Below are 25569 nucleotides of genomic sequence, written 5' to 3' on the forward strand. Positions count from 1 at the left end.
CTTCGGAAGGTATTAGATGCCGGTCAAAGTGCTGCGCTGATATTGCTCGATCTCAGCGCAGCCTTTGACACGGTATCCCATAACATCCTGCTGAAACGCCTGGAAGATATAGGGATTAGTGACCTGGCCCTCGATGGTTCAGCTCATTTCTGACGGGCAGATCCTTCCGAGTCTCAGCACCCCCGTTCACCTCCCGATCTCACCCTATCGGCCAAGGAGTGCCGCACTCAGTCCATCCCTTTTTAACCTGTATGTGCAGCCCCTCGTGGCGGTGGCCTGAGGTTCCGTGACGATTTGAACCCGTGTTTTCAATATTGTCGGAAATGCATAATATTGGTATCAGCGAACCGCAAATGATCCATTTAGCATATCCTGGTGTTTTCGCTATGCTACGAGCAAGAGTACTCCTGTTACAAACACATTTCTGATCCACCCATGGCATCCATCTTAGATCATGGCAGCCATTTTGTGTTTCTTGCCCTCACATACGCAATAACCTCTGATCACTTCATTCCGATTAAGGACACGTAGCCTTAGCCGGAGATTCACCTCTCTAGTGACACGTGCACCTTAGACCAGATCACGCTGTAGCTGCATGACTTGACAAAGACTGCCTCCTCTGCCCGAGGCCAGCCCTACCGAACTGGTTCTCGTGTCCGTTGTCCCGATCATGATTAGGCGGCCGAAGCTGGTAGCCTTGCCCATTTACAACCCACAAACATCTCTTATCCTGCTTTTCTATCTTCTGCACCTGGCTCTGCTCCTTTCCTTCTGGGCCTTTATTAGGGGGAGGTAACGAAATTTACGATGAGGCGGTCCGGGTTCTGAATGAAAAGTTGACATGAGATTATGATGGAAAAGTGGGAACCTCTCATTCGTAATGTTGTGTCATCAGGTATTGTCGACGATTCCTGTGCAACGCCAAATATTTATTGCTTAGGACACAAAGGTTTGGGAATGTACTAACATGTGAAGAATTTGCCCGAAGCCCAATTTTCTGTATATAAGGAGCAACCCTCTTTGTACAAATCGAACAGGCTCCTAGATACTGCCCATGTGTGGTTTCTGTGACTTCTGTGTCCCTGCAGTAATAAACCTTTGGTCTTTGACGCCACCATCGAGAAGCCCGTGTTTCTGTTCATTTGCGCACCAAGGCAGGTGGAACTCCGGGGTCTTTGGGTGTTGTTCCCTGACACCTCTGGACAGAACCAAAAAGTCCAGAACTCCAATTGGCGCCCAACGTAGGGCGACGTCATTCGGTACCGGTCCAAAAGCCTGAAGAGTTCGAGAAGCTTCGTGTGAAGATTCCTGAGGGAGGCGCCCCCCTTCATCGATCCCGGCATATCGCAAAAGTGGCCCGAAGTTCTCTTCCACGAGGGTTCCCGTTCAGGACGGCTGCAGTGGGCCGTTGCCTTGACCGTCGCCCTGTCTTGGACCCGAGGTGCAGTCCTTAGTACAGCGAAACGTGACGGGTTTCTCCTTGGTGACGTCTTCAGTGCCTCAGTTAAGTATTTAGTGATAGCTAGCTGGTTACTTCGTAAGGGTTGTTAAAATCCTTTTTGGTTCTTGGTTTGGTTTGGTTTCGTAAGATTATCACTGGTTGTTCTGGTTACGATAATCTATTTGGTTTAGTTTGGGTATCGATACATCAGTTCGTTTTTGGTAGGCCTAAGTTCTTGGTTCAGGTGCACATATCTGTTTCGTGTTTGTTTGTTCTGTGTTCCGGATTGCAAAATGGTAAGTCGGAGAAATTGTATGTTGTCTTGTTTTGGTTGCAACAGTGACTCACGATTGGAGGACTCATGTCTGGTTCCTCCGATTGGGACTCCCCTATATGACTTGTATTGTAAACACGGTGTGGGTCCTATATCTTATAATGAGGTGTGGGTCCGATACACTGAGAAAGATGGTGTCCTTAGTTGGCCACTGCATGGTAGTTTTGAACCCGAAATCCTTGACAATTTAGAAGCGAAATTGTTTAGGAAGAAATCCCGGCCGGCAATGTTTGATTCTTTCCGTTACTGGCGAAAAGAATCCAAACAGAGAGAAATTAAAAGGTTGAAGAAAGAACAGAAAGAGCAAGAAGAGTTGACTCTGGAGCAAGCGGCTAAACAGCTGCAAGTCAACGAGTCAGAGAAGGCCATAGAGGTGGCCATTAGAGAGCATAATTTAGCGATCGACAAGTGCTACCCTGCCTTGCCATCGAAAACAACTAAGATACTAGAGGATTCTGAAAACGATCCTCTGTTGTCTTATTTGTTACGGTCACCTCCACCGTATGCACAAGGTGCTACGGCTCCACCTTTACCGAATGTACAATTGCCGGTTGCTGGACAACCTGGTATTCCTGCTCCTGCCCCTCAGAATCAAGCTCCTGTACCTCCTGTAGTCAATGTGAATGTTCCTACGGCTCCTCCTCCTCCTGGATTGCCGACTTCTATACCTGTATCTGTCTCGCTTACACCTACTACTCTCGATACTTCTACTGTCCCGCTATCTGTTCCTACCTCTACTGTGTTCTCTGCGTCTGCTAGTGTGTTGACTCCACTTTCTGTTCGTCGAAGAATCACTGATTCTGTTTCGAGCATTCTAACCCCTTTCTATAAATCTTTAATTAAGACTCCTACTTCTGACTCTGTTCAAAGACGTAGTCAGCTTCCGAGTACTGAAGAACGGGGAATTTTAGATTCCACGGCTCTCAGATGGATTTCGAAGAGTAGGAGATACAGTACGAGAGATGTGCTAGACACATTTATGCAGTGGAAAGAACCAACACAACGGTATGTCTTCGATGAGATGTGCTCGCTGTTACATGAGGAAATAGAAGAAGATGATGTTGAATCAAATCTAGAAGACTTAATTAAGGTCCAGAAAGAGTTTGCTGCAGGAATGATAGTAGGTGAAAATATAGAGGAAGCGATGGAACTGATTTTAAGTTATAGAAATGATCCATCACTTCGTTCACTGAGAGATTTAGAGAAAAGCAAGACGAAGCTAAATCGCCAATATCCAATGAGGGAGGTTCCTCCAATTTGGCGCGATGCTGTGCAAGCTGATGCAGTCCGTGGTATTGCAGCCGCTCCGGCGCAATTCCAAAGAGTGTGGATACACATTCCGTGGAAGCGAGCTGAAGTGCTAGCAGTAAAACAGGCCTTGCCAGATCCGCGTAAGAATCCTGCTGGATACTATAAGGAATTAACACAGACAGTTGAGGCTTGTATAATGAACTTAGCAGACATCGATATGTTGTTTGGTAACGTAGTTCCGCAACCAATTTGGGCTAAAAATCGTAGAGAGAATCATCCAGTTGCCCTAGGTGGTGATTGGGCAGCTATCATTGCAGCGGATGGTCAGCAAGTAGGTGGTGCAAAACCCGAACCTCTAATTGCTAATCTTCCAGGTAGGATAATAGACTTAATGAAGACTCTGATGCCCGCATTGCGTGTTAATTGGGACAAGTTGTCCGCATGCAGGCAGAAGAAAGACGAAAGTGTCTCCGACTTCTTCACGAGGTTCGAAGAGACTTTTGTGGATCATAGTGGTCAGGATATGAGCACAGAAGGAGGACAGAGACTGTTTGTGGATAAATTTGTACATAATTTGCTACCTGAGTTATGCAACAAATTAAAGGATTCCGAGAGTGCGTGGGCTGTTTCTACAACTGCGCAAATACTTGCAACTGCACAGTATTATGAAAATAGAGATAAAGAGGAAAAAGAGAAATCAGATAAGAAAACAAAAGATTTAAAAACTAAAGTTCTTTTGCAACAGGCGTATCCGCCTCGCATGAATCAGAATAATACGCAACAGGGTTCGTATCAAAGAACAGACTATAGTTCACCGAGACCTCAATATCAGTGGAACCAGTGTGCGTACTGTAAGAAAGAGGGTCACTACAAGAATGAGTGTCCGATCTTAGCGCAAAATAACGCAGCAGCAGCTCAGAGAGGTCGTGGTGGTTTTGTGCAAAATTCTAGAGGTCGAGGGCGAGGTACTATGCCTCCACAGACGAATGATCGTCCTTCCAATCACTTTGATCAGCGAAATGGACAGTCTGCCCAGCAAAATAGATCTCAACAGTATCTGGTTGAAGACTATTGTGAAGTGGATGATGGATTCCAGCAAAATGGGTACTAGGACAGCCATGGACAGAGAGAGGGAGTAGTATCAGTTCCAGTGGATCAGAGTGGGCCTTATGTCGCAGTAGCAACATCAGGTGTAGTCGAACCGTTTCTGTTGGATACTGGTGCAGCAAAAAGTTCTATCATTCATGCGAAACTCCCTGGCGCACCTTTGTCCGGCTCAACAAATGTTTCTGTAGGTTTTTCAGGCGCCCCTGTTTACAACCCCATATCTGGTCCTTTGTCTATTTCTGTTGGACCGTGTCAATTGAAAGCACCCCTGATTTTAACGACGGGTTGTAATGAAAATCTGCTTGGTTTAGATTTGTTAAAACGACTATATGCGACATTGTACTGTTCTCCGGAAGGAGTACAGCTTACATTGGGTAAAAGAACCACCTCTCCGATGTACTTGTCAATGGATGCACTCCCGCCAGAGCTGCGTTCTCTCCCTGATTCTCTTTGGGCGACTGGTCCTAACGATGTAGGCCTTTTAGAAATCCCACCCTATGTAGTCACTTTGAAAGCGAATGTAAAATTTCCAAGAATTCCTCAATATAAAATATCTAGTGAAGGTGAGCGTGCACTTTTATTGATTGTGCAAGATTTGATTAAGAGAGGTGTAGTTGAAGAAACTAGAGGAAATGTCTGTAACAGTCCTGTATTACCGATTTTGAAACGAACTGATCCTACAAAACTTCCAGTGTATAGGTTTGTCATCGACCTCAGAGAAGTTAATAAAATTGTGGTTCCGCAGTTTCCTGTGGTTCCAGACATTACTGCCTTGTTAACATTGATTCCTGCTACAGCCACTTGGTTTTCAGTCATTGACTTGAAGAATGCCTTTTTCAGCATTCCGATAGCCGAGGAGAGCAGAGATATTTTTGGTTTCTGTCTAGGAGGTCGAAGTTTCAGATTTAAACGCGCTCCACAAGGCTATTGTGAGAGCCCATCTATTTACAGTCAAGCATTAAAAAGTCAGTTAGATACCCTTGTCCTTCCTCCAGGCTCTGCTCTAGTACAGTATGTAGATGATCTTCTAGTGGCTGCCGATGACAAGGAAACTTGCAAAGCAGCTACGATCTCGTTATTACATCATTTGTCTAATTTGAATCACAAGGTGTCACCTTCGAAATTGCAATACTGCTGCCAAGAAGTGACCTACCTAGGTCATCTCTTGTCAAAGGAGGGAAGAAAGTTGACCCCAGAGAGAATAAAAGCAATTACGCAGATGAGTGTTCCTCGCACGCAGAGAGAAGTGCGTGCCTTTCTAGGTATTACCTCTTACTGTAGGCAGTGGATCCCAAATTTTTCTCTTTTAGCAAAACCGTTGGTAGCTTTGACTGGGAAAAATGTTCCAAGTCCGGTGCCATGGTCTGATGAATGTCAGGAGAGTTTTACTGAATTACGAAAAGCATTATGTTCAGCTCCTGTATTGGGTACACCTGATTACAGTAAACCATTTACGCTCCATGTTCACGAAAGAGAAGGTTGCGCGTTGAGTGTTCTGACGCAGAAATTTGGTGATAAACAACGCCCTTGTGCGTATTTTTCATCAACATTAGATCCGGTAGCTAGAGCGTTACCTAGTTGTTTGAGAGCTACAGCGGCAGCTGCGGCTTCCATTCGACAATCTGCTGGTTTGGTGATGAACAACATGCTAGTGGTCATGGTTCCTCATGCAGTGGATACACTCATGAACCGAACTAAGACACAACACCTTACCAGTGCGAGACTATCTGGTTATGAGCTGACGTTACTAGCAAGTCATATTCAGATCAAAAGATGTAATGTATTGAATCCAGCAACGCTGTTGCCGGCTAATCAAGAGTCGAGTGATTCTGAGCCACATGATTGTTGTTTTAGAACGGAGGAAGAGACAAAAGGACGTATTGACTTGAGAGATACTCCATTATCAGATCCAGATGGCACGCTATATGTGGATGGGTCATGTTTTAAATTGGAGAATGGTGATGTGACTGCTGCTTACGCAGTAACGACTTTGAAGACGATTGTGGAGACTGCAAGAGTGAGTCAGAATTCTGCCCAAGCTGCAGAATTAATAGCTCTAACAAGAGCGTGTGTTTTAGCTAAGGGAAAGAGAGTGAATGTGTTCACAGATAGTCAGTACGCATTTGGCGTGGCCCATAGTTTTGGCCGTTTGTGGAAAGAAAGAGGTTTCATTACGTCCCATGGGACTAAGATTCAACATGGTCAGCTAGTTAACGACTTGTTGGAATCTCTAACCTTGCCGACTGAAGTTGCGATTGTGAAGTGCAGTGCTCATAAAGCAATCACGGATGATGTTGGTCGTGGGAATGCTTTTGCTGATGAAACCGCTAAACAGACAGCTAGAGACATGATGAGCAGAATGTATGTTGCTACGTCTGCGAGATGGATTGCTGAGTCTGGAATGTGTGAGGATACAATGGAAAGTGTGAAAGAGATTCAGAAAGAGGCAACTGAGGAAGAAAAACGTATATGGAGAGAAAGTACGGGCAAGTTGGATTCGAATGGGTGTTGGATTGATTTGTCAGAACAACAACGTTGGATGTTGCCTGATGCGTATGTGCTTGCAGTGGTGACAATGGCGCATGGAGTAGCGCATATAAGTTCTAAAGGAATCTGTAAGATGCTGGCTCCAGTCTGGAAGAATGATGGGATCAGTAAATGTGCAGAGAGAGTGGTGAAAAATTGTATGGTATGCCTGATGCATAATCCTGGCAAGGGAACCCCAACTCCTGCTGGTCACTTCGCTCCTCCTTCCTGCCCCTTTGAAGTGATTCAGTTAGACTTCATTCACATGGATCGCTGTAATAATCTGAAATACGTCCTGGTGGTAGTTTGTGCTTTTTCCAGATGGATCGAAGCATACCCACTAAAGGACAATACTGCCCTATCAACTGCCAAAATTCTTCTCAAAGAATATTTCCCTAGATATGGAATGCCACGGATTGTATGGTCAGATAACGGAAGTGAGTTTATAGGGAAAGTTATGCAGAGTGTGTGTGCCGGCCTAGGCATAAAACAGAAGTTCCACAGTGCGAATCATCCCCAGTCTGCTGGTTTAGTGGAGGGTTACAATGGCACCCTCAAGCTGAAACTAGCTAAAATACAAGCATCCACAGGTTTACCCTGGCCAGACGCACTTCCTTTGGCTTTGCTATCAACGAGAGCAACTGTACATTCTAGAGTGGGGCTTAGCCCCTATGAGATAATCTTTGGCCGCCCGGCAAATATTTGGGGTGTGCCGAGGCCTAAAGAGTTTTGTTCTCTAGAATACCCTATGTTGATAGACTACCTTTACGACTTGACTGCTAAATTGCGTCTTATTCACCAACAGGTTTTCGATGCATTGCCAAAGCCTCCGGAGAGTCCAGGGCATCAGCTGAAACCCGGCGATCAAGTCGTGATCAGAAACTTCGCGAGGACGAAGAACCTTCAGCCCAGATACGTCGGCCCCTTCCAGGTCCTGCTTGCAACAAGAACAGCAGTTCGTGTAGCTGGTCGCAAGCATTGGGTGCACGCATCTCATGTCAAGCGTGTACCTTTGCCACTTCCTTACGACGACTGGGTGAAGAAGGGAATTGGTGCCTCCGAATTTGAACGTACGCCAAAGTTCATCCCTTTCAGCGATGCCAAATTGATCACCGACACTCCAAACTCTGACTCTCCTCCTGAAAAGACTCCTTTGAACTCTGAACATTTGTCCCCTGCATCAGAGAAAACTTTGTCTTCTGCGAACTTGAACACTGCAACAACTACCAGTGATATGCTATTTGCCGATCAAACAGTACCTGCGAAGCAAAGATACAATTTACGACCTCGTAATATGAACAAATAAAGCAGGCAACTGCCCATTGTGATATTTTTGAAATTTTGAACTTTTGCCTTCAGCCAGGAAGTTTGCTATTGTTTATTGTTTTTAAAATTGCCTTGCCATCTGGGTAGCCGTAGGGTCGTGGCTGTGTGCCTAGTTGAATCTGCGGGGGTCTGACACAAGGTCGATCTTTCTGTTGGTTCTGGGAACTCCCAGGGCTGATAGAGGCATTTTCATCTACGTACACATCATCAGTGGTCGCGAGCGGATTGTAGAAGATGGAGCTTCCTGCGCTGCAACGAGAAAATGTGATTTATGTTCGCAGAAACAGACTTTACAGAATTCTTCACAGCAAATGTTTTTTAATACAATGTGCCATTACATTTTTGATTGTTTTGATAACGTTGGTGGGTGGAATCGTTTTCGGTATGAGTTTGATTTTTGTACCAGTAACTACAGTACCTCCCCTTGATCCTGTTACTTCTACTGTTTCCTCTATACACTCTTTTCACTCGTTTCCTGAACATGAGCAAGCTCGACGCTCTGAATTCATCAATAACACTTTTGTACAGCTCTTGCATCAACACCAACTGGTAGTTAACACTACAGACTGCTGGGTGTGTGGCTTGATACCCCACACTATGGATAAAGGTATTCCCTATCTGGTTTTGCCTTTCAGCTACAATGGATCATTTCAGGCCCTTCAAACCATCTTTGCTTATGCCCTTGAAACCTATCCTCCACGTCCACCACGTTCCACTAAATATAACTCTGCCAACAAAGCTTTAGTACAGGGAATTATTGACATGATCAAGGATGTCAATAATACTCCATCTTACCCTAGAGACGAATTGCGAGTATATTTAGGTTGGAATTCTTCAGAGTATCGCCTTAGTTTGGGAGAAAGCAAGCGTAAAAGCTCAACTCCAATCTGGGTCGTACCTCACCGAGGTCAGGTCTGTTTGCAAGGTAATGGGAGAAATCCAAGAGCTCAGCTAGGGAGGAGTGAGTGCGTAGAGACTTATGTGTTTCCGGCTAACTCTTCCCCTGCCTTTCTTACTGCTAGGGGTACCTACTTCATCTGTCGAGACAGAGCATATACATGGTTGCCTGCTGACTTTTCAGGTTCATGCTATATTGCTCGATTGTTGCCCCCAACATACACTGCTTCATCTGATTACCACAGGACCAGAGTAGCGAGAGGTATCTTCAGCAAGGAAGATACTGCTGGTCAGGAAGCTGGAGACTTCTTTAAAGACTTCCTTCCGTTCTGGGGGCCTATGGCCAATAGTAGAAACATACGTCAGCTAACACGGGTAGTTGAATCTACTATTACCGAAACTGCTGGTGCCCTTAGCAATTTGACAGCTGAGCTTCAGGCGGATAGACTCATGACGTTGCAGAACCGTATGGTTCTAGACGTTATACTTGCAGATCGAGGTGGGGTATGCAGAATGATCCAATCGAGCTGCTGTGTCTTTATTCCTAATAATGCTCCAACAGTCTATGAGGCGATCTCGAAGCTACACAAAATTTCCGACTCTATTCATGTAGACAAGGGAAACTGGTCCTTCATGGAGTGGTTTTGGACTCTGATATCAGCGTGGGGATGGAAGGTTCTGATGGTCATTGGTGTCATCTTAGTGTTCCTCTTCTCATGCTGCCTGATTATCCAGTGTGGTCCTGCTCTGTGTAGTCTTTGTGCTGCAACCTGTTTTAGGAAACCACCTGCGTTTGGAGAAAAGGCGCGAGAAAGGATGATGGTACAACAGCATGTCACTGACCTGATGAGCATAGAATTAGACTCTGACATAGACTGAGTAATTGCCTATGTAAGGGCAAAAGGAGGGTCTGAGGTTCCGTGACGATTTGAACCCGTGTTTTCAATATTGTCGGAAATGCATAATATTGGTATCAGCGAACCGCAAATGATCCATTTAGCATATCCTGGTGTTTTCGCTATGCTACGAGCAAGAGTACTCCTGTTACAAACACATTTCTGATCCACCCATGGCATCCATCTTAGATCATGGCAGCCATTTTGTGTTTCTTGCCCTCACATACGCAATAACCTCTGATCACTTCATTCCGATTAAGGACACATAGCCTTAGCCGGAGATTCACCTCTCTAGTGACACGTGCACCTTAGACCAGATCACGCTGTAGCTGCATGACTTGACAAAGACTGCCTCCTCTGCCCGAGGCCAGCCCTACCGAACTGGTTCTCGTGTCCGTTGTCCCGATCATGATTAGGCGGCCGAAGCTGGTAGCCTTGCCCATTTACAACCCACAAACATCTCTTATCCTGCTTTTCTATCTTCTGCACCTGGCTCTGCTCCTTTCCTTCTGGGCCTTTATTAGGGGGAGGTAACGAAATTTACGATGAGGCGGTCCGGGTTCTGAATGAAAAGTTGACATGAGATTATGATGGAAAAGTGGGAACCTCTCATTCGTAATGTTGTGTCATCAGGTATTGTCGACGATTCCTGTGCAACGCCAAATATTTATTGCTTAGGACACAAAGGTTTGGGAATGTACTAACATGTGAAGAATTTGCCCGAAGCCCAATTTTCTGTATATAAGGAGCAACCCTCTTTGTACAAATCGAACAGGCTCCTAGATACTGCCCATGTGTGGTTTCTGTGACTTCTGTGTCCCTGCAGTAATAAACCTTTGGTCTTTGACGCCACCATCGAGAAGCCCGTGTTTCTGTTCATTTGCGCACCAAGGCAGGTGGAACTCCGGGGTCTTTGGGTGTTGTTCCCTGACACCTCTGGACAGAACCAAAAAGTCCAGAACTCCAGGCCAGAGAATGGGACCTCACGCTGGTGTCGTACGCCGAAGACACACAGCTGGTGATTACCCTCACTGAGGCCCCCTCAACCTCCGCCGCGAGATTCAGGGATGGGCTGGCTGCAGTCGCCCATTGGATGACGGGTAACTGCTTACAACTGAATGCAGGGAAAATCGAGGTACTGCTCCTTGGTAAGAACCTCAGTTGTTGGAGCGACCATTGGTGGCCTTCCTTGCTGGGCACCATCCCGCCCCCTAAAACTTTGGTAAAAAACCTGGGAGTTTGGTTGGACTCCGCGTTGAGCTACCAAACCCACACCAAAAAAGTGGCAGCAACGTGTGTGGGCCTACTGAGAAGCCTCAACCCCATTCTTGGCTTTTTCAATCACAAAACACGTCAGCTCATAGTCCAATCTATCATTCTCTCCCGGTTGGACTATGCTAAGGTCCTATTGTTAGGCGCGAACAAAGCAGAGACAACTAGGCTTCAACGAATTCAGAATTCTGCGGCCAGGGCTATAGTTGGCCTCCCTAGAAGATGCTCTGCTAGAGCCACCATACAAAGACTCCACTGGCTCCCAGTGGAAGCTAGAATTCAATTTAAGGCCCTCACCACTGCCTTCAAAATCCTCAAAACAGATGGCCCTGTACTCCTCCGTCCGCTTTTATTACCCTACACCTCGTAGCGCAAACTGCGCTCCCTAGGTCAACATCTGGAAGTGGTTCCCCGCACGAAACTCTGCCGTGTCGGGGGTCGCTCCTTCAGAGTCTTGGGAGCAAAACTTTGGAACTCCCTCCCTCCGAACATCCGTCGCCTTGACAATCTGTCCGCTTTCCGCAAGGCAATTAAAACCCACCTGTTCCCACTGCCCTAAGCCTTCGGTCTCCCCCCCCCCTCAGTAGGTTATGCTATGGTTTTTCAGCGCCGGGACGCCCCGTTGCTGGGGCAGCTGTCGCGCTTCAACAAACTCGTAACATAACATAACATAACATTTGCAATGCAATAGGTCTTGCATTAGGAAAGTTGGAGCTATTGGTATTGTAAATGACACATTTTTTATTTATGTGTCGGTTTTGAAAATAGAGAAATTAATAGCTTTGTCAGTTACAATGCCAATAGTTGTAACTTTCGCAAATGTGACACCTATAGCATTTGTAATGCAATATGTGCTGTATTTAGATGTATTGATATTACAAATAACAATGGCTTTTAATTTTTTTAAATAATTAATACTTAAATAAATGTTATTGTAATTTATAATGACAATAGCTTAAACTTTTGTAAATAACTTTTGTGAAGATTATGTTCAGTGTATTTTATTGTGACGAAAATCCAAGAACAGAAGTGAAATATTAAAATCTTTTTGTGACATTTGTAATGAAGCTTGAAACATTGAGAAAACATATTTGAACCAGTTGTTGTTGAATGGTTGCACAGGTTGATGCTGTGGTGGTGCTGAGTGATGTTGTGGTGGCGACGAGTGATGCTGTGGCGTTCAGTGACGCTGTGGTAGCACATAGTGATGTTGCGGTGCCCCTGAGTGATGCTGTGGTAGTGCTGAGTGATGCTGTGGTGATGGGATAGAGTGAGTGCGATAGATAGATAGAGTGAGGTTGATAAATAGATAGAGGAAGGGAGATAGATAGAGGGATGGAGATAGATAGATAGATAGATAGATAGATAGATAGATAGATAGATAGATAGATAGATAGATAGATAGATAGATAGATAGATAGATAGATAGATAGATAAATAGATAGATAGATAGATAGATAGAGTGAGGGCGATAGATAGATAGATAGACAGAGTGAGTCGATAGATAGATAGACAGATAGATAGAGTGATGGCGATAGAAAGAGTGAGTGCGATAGATAGACAGACAGAGTGAGGGCGATAGATAGATAGATAGAGTGAGAGCGATAGATAGATAGATAGAGTGAGGGCGATAGATAGATAGAGTGAGGGCGATAGATAGAGGGAGGGCGATAGAGGGAGGGAGGGCGATAGATAGAGTAAGGGCGATAGATAGATAGATAGAGTGAGAGCGATAGATAGATAGATAGAGTGAGGGCGATAGATAGATAGAGTGAGGGCGATAGATAGAGGGAGGGCGATAGAGGGAGGGAGGGCGATAGATAGAGTAAGGGCGATAGATAGATAAATAGATAGATAGAGTGAGGGCTATAGATAGATAGATAGATAGATAGATAGATAGATAGATAGATAGATAGATAGATAGATAGATAGATAGATAGATAGATAGATAGATAGATAGATAGATAGATAGATAGATAAATAGTTAGAGTGAGGGTGATCGATAGATAGATAGATAGATAGATAGATAGATAGATAGATAGATAGATAGATAGATAGATAGATAGATAGATAGATAGATAGATAGATAGATAGAGTGATGGCAATAGATAGAGTGAGGGCGATTGATAGATAGGCAGATAGAGTGAGGGCGATTTATAGATAGACAGATAGAGTGAGGGCGATTGATAGATAGACAGATAGAGTGAGGGCGATAGATAGACAGATAGATAGAGTGAGTTCGATTGATAGATTGAGTGAGGGCGATAGATAGATTGAGTGAGGGCGATAGATAGATAGAGTGAGGGCAATAGATAGATAGAGTGAGGGCGATAGATAGTTAGAGTGAGGGTGATAGATAGAGTGAGGGCGATAGACAGATAGAGTGAGGGCGATGAATAGATAGAGTAAGGGCGATAGATAGATAGAGGGCAATAGATATATAGAGTGAGGGCAATAGATAAATAGATAAATAGATAGAGTGAGGGCGATAGATAGATAGAGTGAGGGCGATAGATAGCTAGAGTGAGGTCGATAGATAGATAGATAGAGTGAGGGCGAAAGATAGAGTGAGGGCGATAGATTGATAGAGTGATGGCAATAGATAGATAGAGTGAGGGCGATAGATAGTTAGAGTGAGGGTGATAGATAGATAGATAGAGTGAGGGTGATAGTCAGAGTGAGGGCGATGGATAGAGTGAAGGCCATAGATAGATAGAGTGAGGGCGATAGATAGAGTGAGGACGATAGATAGATGGAGCGAGGGCGATAGATAGATGGAGTGAGGGTGATGAATAGATAGAGTGAGGGCGATAGATAGAGTGAGGGCGATAGATAGATAGATAGATAGATAGATAGATAGATAGATAGATAGATAGATAGATAGATAGATAGATAGATAGATAGATAGATAGATAGATAGATAGATAGATAGATAGATAGATAGATAGATAGATAGATAGAGGGCGATAGATAGATAGAAACGTGCACTCAAAACAGTTCGGTTATGCATCTAAAATGCTATCATGGAGCACCAACAGCATTCAACTCTAACCCAACAACCTACATATTACATTACACAGAACTATGTACAAATATATTGTGCATGCTTTCAACATAGGTAGATGTCAATGTGCTCCCAATAGCACTTTCAATTTGTTCTTACATTTTTTTATAGCGTAGTCCAGTACTCAAGGGTGTCGGAAGACTGTACTTAAAAGTACGTCCAGTACATATGCAGGTGTAGTGCATAACATCTTTACAGAAAGGATTGCATGCATTACCTTACTATACATATGGAAGAGTTGGAGTGCAAAAACATTTTTACAGATAAACATGAATACATATGTCGGTTACAAACATGAGCAAGCAAATGAAGGGTCAGTGAAATTATTGGAAAGGGCGACATCTTTTTGTGACAGCGGAACCTTACAGTCTAGATCTGTGAAAGATATAAAGAAAAGTGAAGGCTAAACAGCACAACAAATTGAGTCAGTATCTTTTGACACGAAAAGATAGATTGACAGGTCCCTATATGCATAAACGGTTGTAAAGTTATACCATAAACGATGTAACTCACAGTTATACATGCATAAAATGTACATATGTCAGAATTAGTCCAACAGCATCTTGGGTATTTGCATAATACTGAGCTGAGAAAACCGGGATCATAAATCAGAACTGCGAGGATTGTTTCAGTGTCACAGGGACAGCATGAACAAAATGTGTCGTTACTGTTCCTTAGTGAAGATTAAATAACAACACACATGAACTTCCAACACAAGAATACACAGAGCACTTCGCGCAGCCAACAATGTAGGGACATGCCACATAGATGGTTAGGAGAGTTCCCACAACAGCCTTTAAGCATACCGGCAATATTCACCATCATACCACAGTACACGTCTCAACAGAATTGAAAACACCTCAGTCAAAACAAGCTCGTAGATGAGTATCGGGGCTGCATGCCACAATGCGATAACTCCAGCTAATTCACACACAAACACGTCGGGCAATGAGCAAGTCAAATACACCAGTTTGCATGGAAACGTCTAGGTTAGACCTCCAACCACACCCAACAAACTTGTAACATCTATAAATAATAAAGCATCAAATATACGCACTCTGCCTGCTTTCTGCTGAAAATCACAAACATATGGCTCATACTGATCAAAGTCCGGTAAGGGTGCAGTAATTTGGTACTGAAAGCAGCGCTCACTGTCTTTTTAATATCAACAACCTTCTGGAAACGTTCACTGATGACTAATTCGCTCTGTGAAAGTTATATAATCCGCATCCCGCTCTTTCACCTATTCCTGATTAATACTCCACATCTGATATGATGTATGTTAAAAAGGCAGTATTTATACTCCTGAAAACCTGCTATTTGCAATTATGTTTTCGGTGTTTACATGAAGTGCTTCCTGCATGCATAATTTCTATTCTATTGTCCATGGGGGCAATGACAACGTTTTTGACCAAAGGCATTTTTCTTACCTTTCTTCACAAAAAATATCCCTTTTCCCGTCGGTGAAATATTTCTACAATTCCACTCATTTTGGAGGAATTCTCTTGCACTTCTTCCTAGAAAGGGCTCTTCTCCTATTCTTCACGAGAGTAAATGGGTGGGAATGTCAGATAAAAAGCTTAGTATACACAAACTCTCAAGTTTAGGGGTGATCTCAAACTTTAGGGTGTAAAAATTTTTTTTAAAGCATACGTTCACTCTTCAGGGCCTTTTGGCACTGAGTAACAGATGCTAATTAATTGTTACCCAACAGAACAGTACTCATTTTGTCGAACTCAGAAAGATAAAAAGCTGGGTTGGCCTACCAGGATTCGAACCTGTGGCCGTGAGGTCGAACATAGATCCTAGAGTGAATGCATCAGTTCACTCTGCATGATCCGCTGTAGACGTCCCACATCCTACCCCTGGAGTAATGTGGTAATATTGCACATCGAATTCGATTTACATGCGCACATTCACCTTTTGTGAATTCCTCAAACTTGATTTGCTTTTATGCCAGTAACCTAAACGTATTCATGCAAGCAGCCCTGTGAAACGGACACCTAGTGCCTTGAAATACACATCCCTCGAACCTTTCCCAAGGCCTTTGCATTCTGGAATTGTCAGTTGCACGAAGTACTCGTAGGGACTGTCACGGGGGGAGGAAAGGGGTTTGCAAGTTCAGAGTGCGCTGCTTCTCGTGGGCGATTCACAGAACGTACAGCCCTAGCTAGATGAAGGTGCGCAGGGGTTACCAGGGACCGAGGATTGGAGTTTGGTGGGAGCGGCCCAACTTAAATGAAGAGCAATGGTGTATGGGAGACTCAGTGGCCCCTCTGCACATCCTGCAGGAGCCCCCTCACTTTGAGTTACGCCACTGATGGTAAAAGAGTCAAAGGAAAGCACAGAGAAGGTCCCTTACCTGAATGTGCTGAGGCTGCTGTGACTGCTGCTCCTTGGCGTACATCAAGGTCTGGTACAGAGACATCAACTGGGAGAACAGGGGTGACACAGGCTCCATCACCTGCATCATCTTGTTGACCGGCTAGGTCATCACCCTCTCATAGAAGACGTTGTCCTTGTCCCTGTAGCAGGAGGTGGGGGTGCCATTCTCTGCCGATGGCCAGTGTCCGGAGGAGGAAGTGGACATCTTCCCTGCAGGGGGCGGTAACTGTTCCTGGGAGTGGAGCCAGGGGCCGCGCACCGCTCACTCAGCAACTAGAAACAGAGGATGCGGAAGAGCAGCAATGACCCCGTCGCCGGAAGGGTGCTGGATTTGTGGCGGAGGATGTCGCTTGTCCCCAAAGAGCCAAAGACCCCCTCGCAGCAGTGCTCCGATGTCCAAGCACTGCGCTTCCCTGTTTGCGAGGGGGAGCGGGTGTGAAAGCCGAGCGCCTGTTGCGTGTATCTTTTTTCTTTAATGGGCACAGTTATTACGGGGCTTGCTTTGTATGTTGTGTCACCGGTACAAAGCAAGCCCCGGAATAACTGTGCCCATTAAAGAATAAAAACACGCGTCCAAAGAACTGCAAAAGCTGAAGACACTTCAGCATTATTTCACAGCAATTAAAGGAGAAAAAAAACAAGCGCGTGTGTGCGAGTCGCGCTAAAGAAGGAGGCAGCAAGGGGGGAGGAAAGACAGGAGAGGGGCCTGCACTCGTTTCCCTTGTGGGAAACGAGCAGGGGCACCATATGTTTGCAAGGTAATTACAAACATATGCTGTCCCTGCTCACTCCTGCCAGGAAATAGCCAGACGTGCACGCGTTGCCATTGAAGGCAATGGAACGCGTGCACGTGTTTTCGTGTAAGGGCGCATCGATGGCTATAGGTCTTTCTCCTATGCAAACGCATGCGCATTGCTAAGGCGAGACCTAAAAATTATGAAACTACAACTCCATGACGTCTTGGCATTTATTCTAATACACTGGCAGCCTATTCATTCTTACGTGTTTCAGCTAAACAGCCTTGTTTTTTCTTTCTTTAGTGTGGTGCTGCTCATGGGATTCTCCAAACCCTGCATGGATGTGGGCTCCCAACATTTGGAGACTTTGTGTTGGAATACGTATACAAGGGCGTAAAGTGAGAAGCACATGAACTGCTATTTCTGCTGAACAAAAGGATGGTGTAAAATGTTGTTTAATTAGCTAGTACGTTTTCTGTGGAGTTAAGAAGCAATTTGGTCCTGTAATTGAATGAAAGACAAGCAACTACTGAAGAGAGAAGGAGCCCATTCAAATATACTTTGAAACGGTCTTACATGTAACAATAGCGACTGCTGGCAAGAAAGACTTGGAGACATTAAATCGTCAGTTTTTGATTACAGTGAACTGCCATCCAATGAGAACAATGCAGGATGTCTGTAAAATCTGCAATGTGGCATCACTTTGCACAACCCACATTGAGAAAGGCGAGGATGCCGAAACGAGTCTCTGGTTATTAAAGTTGTTGGAGAGACCCTTAAGTGGTCTATGAAGCTTCATGAGGAGCACACGCACACACACACACACACATATATATTATTTATGAAACTGCCTCAGGGGCTTTTGATTTTTTGCTGTTTCCGGAATACGGTACAAAAGGGGGTGGTGATAGACGGAGCATCTGAATCAATCAAACACTCACACCCAGTCAAAAGATCTGGGTTTAATCCATCACCGTTTTTTAGCCCACTCTGCCACCCCAGTTCAGACATGGCTATATGCAAATCAGTCTGACCCTGTGCCTCATGGGAACAGTCCAGCCCAAACTGCCAAGCCATGTCTTCCCTGGACCGGAAACAATCTTCCGAGGACCGGTTTCTGGCATTACAGCCGTCTTCAGCCCGACTTGCTTGAATTCAGTGGCAAAGAGAGCAAGGGACTCACATCTGAGCATACCCTGCCACACTTATGGTGGCCAAAAGCGGTACAAAAGGGGGTGGTGATAGACGGAGCATCTGAATCAATCAAACACTCACACCCAGTCAAAAGATCTGGATTTAATCCATCACCGTTCTTTAGCCCACTCTGCCACCCCAGTTCAGACATGGCTATATGCAAATCAGTCTGACCCTGTGCCTCATGGGAACAGTCCAGCCCGAACAGCCATGTCTTCCCTGATTTGCATGTCTTCCCTATATGTCCAGATCTTTTGACTGGGTGTGAGTGTTTGATTAATTCAGATGCTCTGTCCATCACCACCCCCTTTTGTACCGCTTTTGGCTGCCATAAGTGTGGCAGGGTATGCTCAGACGTGAGTCCCTTGCTCACTTTGCCACTGGATTCAAGCAAGCCGGGCTGAAGACGGCTGGAATGCCAGAAACCGGTCTTCGGAAGCTTGTTTCCGGTCCAGGGAAGAGATGGCTTGGCAGTTCGGGCTGGACTGTTCCCATGAGGCACAGGGTCAGACTGATTTGCATATAGCCATGTCTGAACTGGGGTGGCAGAGTGGGCTAAAGAACAGTGATGGATTTAACCCAGATCTTTTGACTGGGTGTGAGTGTTTGATTGATTCAGATGCTCCGTCCATCACGACCCCCTTTTGTACCGCTTTTGGCCGCCATAAGTGTGGCAGGGTATGCTCAGACGTGAGTCCCTTGCTCACTTTGCCACTGGATTCAAGCAAGCCAGGCTGAAGACGGCTGGAATGCCAGAAACCGGTCCTCGGAAGCTTGTTTCCCGTCCAGGGAAGACATGGCTTGGCAGTTCGGGTTAGACTGTTCCCATGAGGCACAGGGTCAGACTGATTTGCATATAGCCATGTCTGAACTGGGGTGGCAGAGTGGGCTAAAGAACTGTGATGGATTAAACCCAGATCCTTTGACTGGGTGTGAGTGTTTGATTGATTCAGATGCTCCGTTCATCACCACCCCCTTTTGTACCGCTTTTGGCCGCCATAAGTGTGGCAGGGTATGCTCAGACGTCAGTCCCTTGCTCACTTTGCCACTGGATTCAAGCAAGACGGGCTGAAGATAGCTGGAATGCCAGAAACCGGTCCTCAAAAGCTTGTTTCCGGTCCAGGGAAGACATAGCTTGGCAGTTCGGGCTGGACTGTTCCCATGAGGCACAGGGTCAGACTGATTTGCATATAGCCATGTCTGAACTGGGGTGGCAGAGTGGGCTAAAGAACGGTGATGGATTAAACCCAGATCTTTTGACTGGGTGTGAGTGTTTGATTGATTCAGATGCTCCGTCCATCACCACCCCCTTTTGTACCGTTTCCTGAATACAGCAGCTCACGAGGTCACATACAAAACATGAAATTGTTATAGTTACCTATCAATAACATGAAGATGTCCACCTTCAGCTTCCAAGTGAAGTCATAGGTAACTTTAAATATGTCTTATTGTCTTTTAGGCCACTCGGAAACCATTGGTGGAAAACAGATTTGTAACTGATAGATACCCTTCTATAGTCTTATATGCTCACTAGCCTAACTTCAAAGAACTAATCCACCACATTGACTTGTATGCAATTGAGCCCCAAGAAATAAGTACCTTAAAGCATTTCGACGTTGTGCAGAAAAATGTATGTAAATATTATTTAGCCATATCTGCATGAAGGAATATTGTTGTCATTCTCCTTAAAGAGTGGTCTACTTGCATTCAGCAATGTAGACCATGGAACCCTACTATCCAGGGTGTGAGATTTGGGAACCTCTTCCACAGCAGTAAAACGGTTTGCCACATTTCTGGAATGCACCATCAAAGTTTACTCTTTCCTCCTTTCAGGTTAGAACTTCAGTATCACTGTAGAATCCCTCAGAGGTCTTTGCTGTCATCTATATCAATCAATATCTAAATTCATCCCCTTCTTGTTCCGCCCGTATCCCTTGGCTTTATGTAACCTATGCTGTTAACACTTGGTTCATCATGAGTTTACACCATGATGCTACTCACAAGCTGTGCAGGCGAGCCAACTGTATTGGTAAAGTGCAAACTTGGATGAGTCACAACTGCATAAAGCTGAATGGAACTAGACACCGATTCAGATTATAGAAAATAAAAAGTCCTCCTAGTACCAGGTCGACAGCAGTAAGAGCACCAGCTACATCATTTGTAAAAAGCAAATGCCTAAGCGTCTGGCTTGATGAAGATTTATCTCTTAAACCTGACATTAATGCTGTCTCATAAGCTTGTTTCCATTTCTTACCCTTAATCAGGAAAGTTCTACCAGTCCTTGCTTTATCCCTCATTAAATATAAGTATCTATGCCTGCATCATAGCCAGATATGGCTATTGCAACATAATCCTAATTAAACCTCAGTCTGTCCAAAGTTTTGCTTTTAGGAGAGGAGGTTTAATCATGTTACAAATGATGGACGCACCTTAGTTTGTCTGGACAGAGAAACAGAGATTTTAATTTAAGGTTGCCTTTCTTTTGCAAATGGGCTAATAATGAATGCCAGAGGGAGCGATTTTCCAAACATTCTTCAGAAATGTCTGTGCATTCAGACTTATCATGGCTTTCGCACAAGCCTGGCTTCATCATTGCCAGATGGAGGTCACTGAGATATCTGGGACGGCAAATTCTGCCATCATAACGCAGGAATTACAGAATCAGACTGGACAACTTACATCAAAGCGGCCTGTCCAGGACAGGTAGCGACCAACACAACCATGAAAGGCACAAACAGGTAGGGACCAATGCCCACAGAGAGCCCTGTCAGAGGGAAAATGGTTTAAGGAAAGACAGACAAGTCGAACATTCCTTGAAGAAATTAAGATCAGACGGGGAACTGCGACCAAATAATCTCCCAAATGTCCTCTTCAAGCATGACCAACCCTTCTGGGCCTCGAACTTCCTCTCCCTTTTTCAACTGGCACTCTCCACCAACACAATTCCTGCATCGTGGAGAGGAAGTATCCCTCATCCCATCTTCAAGTCAGGCTCGCGGACAAATCCAGCAAAATTACAGCTTAATCGCACTGATAGATGTGGAAGCCAAACTTTATGCTCCCAATCTATTCAGAGACTTGGAAGCCTGGGCATTAGCTGAAAATATCATCCCAGCCACACAAATGGGTTTCAGGGCAGGCATGAGCACATTCACCAATCTTCTAGCCCTTAGCCTTTTCATCGAAAAGGCAACTCACAAATCCTCCAACCTATACACTTTCTTTGTTGATCTAACAGCTGCATTTGACAAGGTCCCTCAGTACCTGCTCTGGGCAAAAATGGACTGACGAGGTGCACCACCAAAACGTCTCAATGCAATAATCAACTTATACCCAGATACCTAGGTACGAGTTATAATAGGTAGGGTTAACAGAATGACTAAAAAGATATCCACTTCCATTGGCCTAAAACAAGGATGTGTTCTCACCTCCTCCCTCTTCAATATATGTTAACGTTAATGTTACTGAGACTTCTAAAGCGCTCTGTTACCCTGACACATGAGACATGGATGGTCGTCTATAGGATGCTTTGAGTGATCCACCAAAACTAGCAAAGAGACCGGTGCGTAGCCTCCAATACGCAGAATTGTATTGTATTGTATGTTGGATTTATATAGCGCTTATAACCCAGGGGTCTCTAAGCGCTTGCCTTGGGAACCCATCCTAGCTTTTCCCTGTGAGATAGCCCCTACAGGGCATCCCCAAGGTGAAAGCCAGGCATCCCACCGCGGGGGGCCTTTGTGGAGATTAAGCAAGCTTAATGCCCAGAGACATTGTCTTATGCAGTAAGACCCCAATCGACCTTTAGTGTCAAATTACAACTCGCCTTGAATTCGCCGAATCATCAGGCTGAAATGAAACTATAGCAAAACAAAAATCATCTGTTTCTTGTCGAAAAGCACCCTCCAAAAAGTAAAGTTTAAATTGAAAGCATCAGGGAACATCACTGACTAGGTAAACACTTACAAATACTTAGGTGAGGTAATGGACACATGATTAAAATTCAAACATCACTTACTACAAAGAAGGGCCCTAGCCAACCAACTATACTTCGCTTTCAACCAAAATAAAAAAAAGATGAGGAGTTCATTGCAGTTATATCTGCTACAAATTATCGGGACGAAGTTCCTACCTCTCTGACCTCTGGCTCGGAATTGCTAAAGGGAAAGGATGTAACCACCTTAAATCAATTACAATCGGTTCTATTCAAACGCACCTTTCATTTGCCACAACACATTTTGTAAGCCCAAGTGCGCCTGGAATTCGAGAAGTTTCACCAATACCCAGTAAGGATGGCCGCCAGAACCAATCGGTGCTGGAAGATGAGAGCTGCACCCTCCGAATCTCTGGCTGCCTTGTGTTGGGATAAAATGGAGAGCTAGCGCACTCCAAAAAACAACTGGTCAACAGTGCTCAACAAGATTTAACAACTCTTGATCTCTCCAAAGTCTGGGAGCTAAACATCAGTTTTACAGCTTTTAAATAAAAATTGACAACACAGCGGTCAAGTTAAAATCCTGGATGCTCGATAAAGCAGAAATGTCTGGGAAATGACATCACTGGTCAGTTTTACAACCCTACACCAACTGGGGCACCCAACCATACCTCACATGCCACAATTCTCAACCCATCCAACACTTTCTCCTACTAATCTGAATGGGAGTTTTCACTTCAAAGATCAGACCCTACCCTGGGAACAAAGCTGGCCGGTCTCCATTTGTCGACTATGTGGTCAATTTGAGGAAACCCAGCAACTCCTCCTATGCATTTGTCCTGCTGTCAACCATACTTCAACAGAAATCTCTTTGCCGTGCTTTTCGGGCACTTAAGATAAGATCGTGCCACCAAGCTGTGATGATTTCACTGAACAGCCATTCAATTCGGCTCTCCTGCAGGGCCGTCAAGTTGTTATTCCAAGTGAACAAACTATTATCAGCACAACAGAAGTCCTTCCAGATAAGAGACTATAAATTCCTAGGCAAGGGCACCATCAATAGTTTAATTGGAAGGCTTCATTCTGATAGGCTCCTGAGACTTATTACTAGCAAAATCGCAGCCCTCATTCAAGCTGGGGCCGATGGTCCCTAAAATTCAGCTGGATAAAGTCTCCCCTGCCCAGAATGCATTTCTTTAATCTAATTTAACTCATCATAGTAAGTTTTATCAATTTCTTTTTTTTAGTCCGAGCAAGGCTCAAACACCTGACCACCTCCCTATTGTTAAAGCATTTCAAAGTGTTCAGAGGCAGGAAGTGTGCAGAGATTAAAGTTGAAATATTGTCATTATCCTGCTTTGAGGGTTCAACTCTTACCACTTGCCTATTTTGTCACAAATTTAGGTTTGGTTTCAAAATCACTTATCTGCTAAAAGAATTGCAGACTAGCAAGTAACTAGCGGAATGACTTTTTTTTACAATTCTTTTGTATATATTCATGATGGCTATGCATGTAACAAATCATAATTTTCATTCAGCAAAATTATTATGGTTTTAACTAACTGAAACAATAAACTTGAACTTGATTTTCAATAATATCTGGTACCATGATTTGGAACTCACTCCCCCTTCTCTTCTGTCAGAACAAGAGCATTGTCTCTTTTCATGGAGCCCTTAGAACTCATTTATTCTGTTTGACTTTCGAGTCTTTGGCTGTTCTCCGTTACCCCACTGAGCGAAGATGCCCGAAGAGGCGGGGAATTGAACCCTGGTCCCGGGCTAGACCTCTGCATCAGGGCCTGCCACTCCAACCGTTGAGGTAGGTGGAGAGAAGTCCAAATAGGACCGCACATGGGGGAACAGTCCAGTGAGCTCAGCACCCTGAACAAATCGACCACACACACCCTCATCATCTATTAGAAGCAAGGACCTTCCCAACTGCGTCGAAATACAGGATTGAACCAGGGACCTTCAGATCTCCAGTCTAACACTCTCCCAACCGTCATCTCCAAAGAGACACAAGGCACCATGGGGGGAGGCCCAGCCGCGTCCCTAGCCAGGAAAGCAGCAGCCACAGCCTCATCAAAAATGAGGCGCAGGGTAACAAGAGGGGCAGCAGAGGAAGAAGCCCCGGAAACCATGCCAGCAACCAGCTGAGTCCAAAAAACCAATAACAGGCAGAATCAAGGACAAAAACCAGCCAGAAAGGACCCGAAGTCCCGAGGACACGAAGTCCCATGAGAGCTGTAAAAGTGGGCTGGTACACAAGGCACAGGCAGCAACTAAAACGCCCCCAAAAGCATCATGTAAACACGAGCGCCGCGCCTCCACACACCAAAAACCCAGCCCGCTAAAGCAGGGCACATGGGGAATCCAGAAAACCACCCAGAAACGGCTGCTGAAGCTAGCCGAGCAACCAGGTAAGAGCGGACAAAGTAAAACGAACCGCGTGAGAAAAGGCAGACCGCCAGCAGAGGCAGCGCAAGAAAAACAAGGGGCGGCCGCTAAAGCAGGCCGCCCAACAAGAAGTAAAAACAAAAAGGAACTCACCAGAAGACGAGGCAAACTCCTAACAGCACAGCACAGCCAGGCAACAGGAACTGGTGCAGAAAAAAAAGAACAGGATGTTCTATGACGCACTTCCCCCTTTATCCTCACCGGATTGGTGGCACCATATTGGGGGAAGTGCAAACAGCTCAGCTAGGCTAGGGGTTCTGTGGAGCAGACTAGCTGCTCACTTGTAAGGAATGGGACGGGGAGACAGGACGAGGAGGTAATGATAGATTGCTGAAAGTTAGAGATGGTGAGGCCAACAATAGGGAAGTGAGAACAATATCGTAAGAGGAAGTTATAAAGTGTGGATCCATCCTACAGATTCATTGGGAAAAATCTTATCTTTGCCCATTGACTGAAAAATTAGACTAACTGGGTAACAAGCTTGGTTATAATCATGTGAAGTAGTGATAGTAAGTGTACAATCTGAACATCGAAACATGTGGGGAAAAAAACAGAACTACACTCATTGAATTATGTTGAGCATCAGTATGCCATAGAGTACAGTGTCACTAATGCAACCAGTCTAATTTACAAATAAATAAAGAACAGTAAGTTTAACATGGAACAAAAGATGGCCAAAGTGGTAAAATGGCACAAAATAGAAATAAACAAATGGTAGGAGGTATTTTGATGGGTGGTGTGCACCATG

The sequence above is a fragment of the Lissotriton vulgaris genome, chromosome 2_1 (assembly GCF_964263255.1).
Source record: "Lissotriton vulgaris chromosome 2_1, aLisVul1.2, whole genome shotgun sequence".
NCBI lineage: Eukaryota > Metazoa > Chordata > Amphibia > Caudata > Salamandridae > Lissotriton > Lissotriton vulgaris.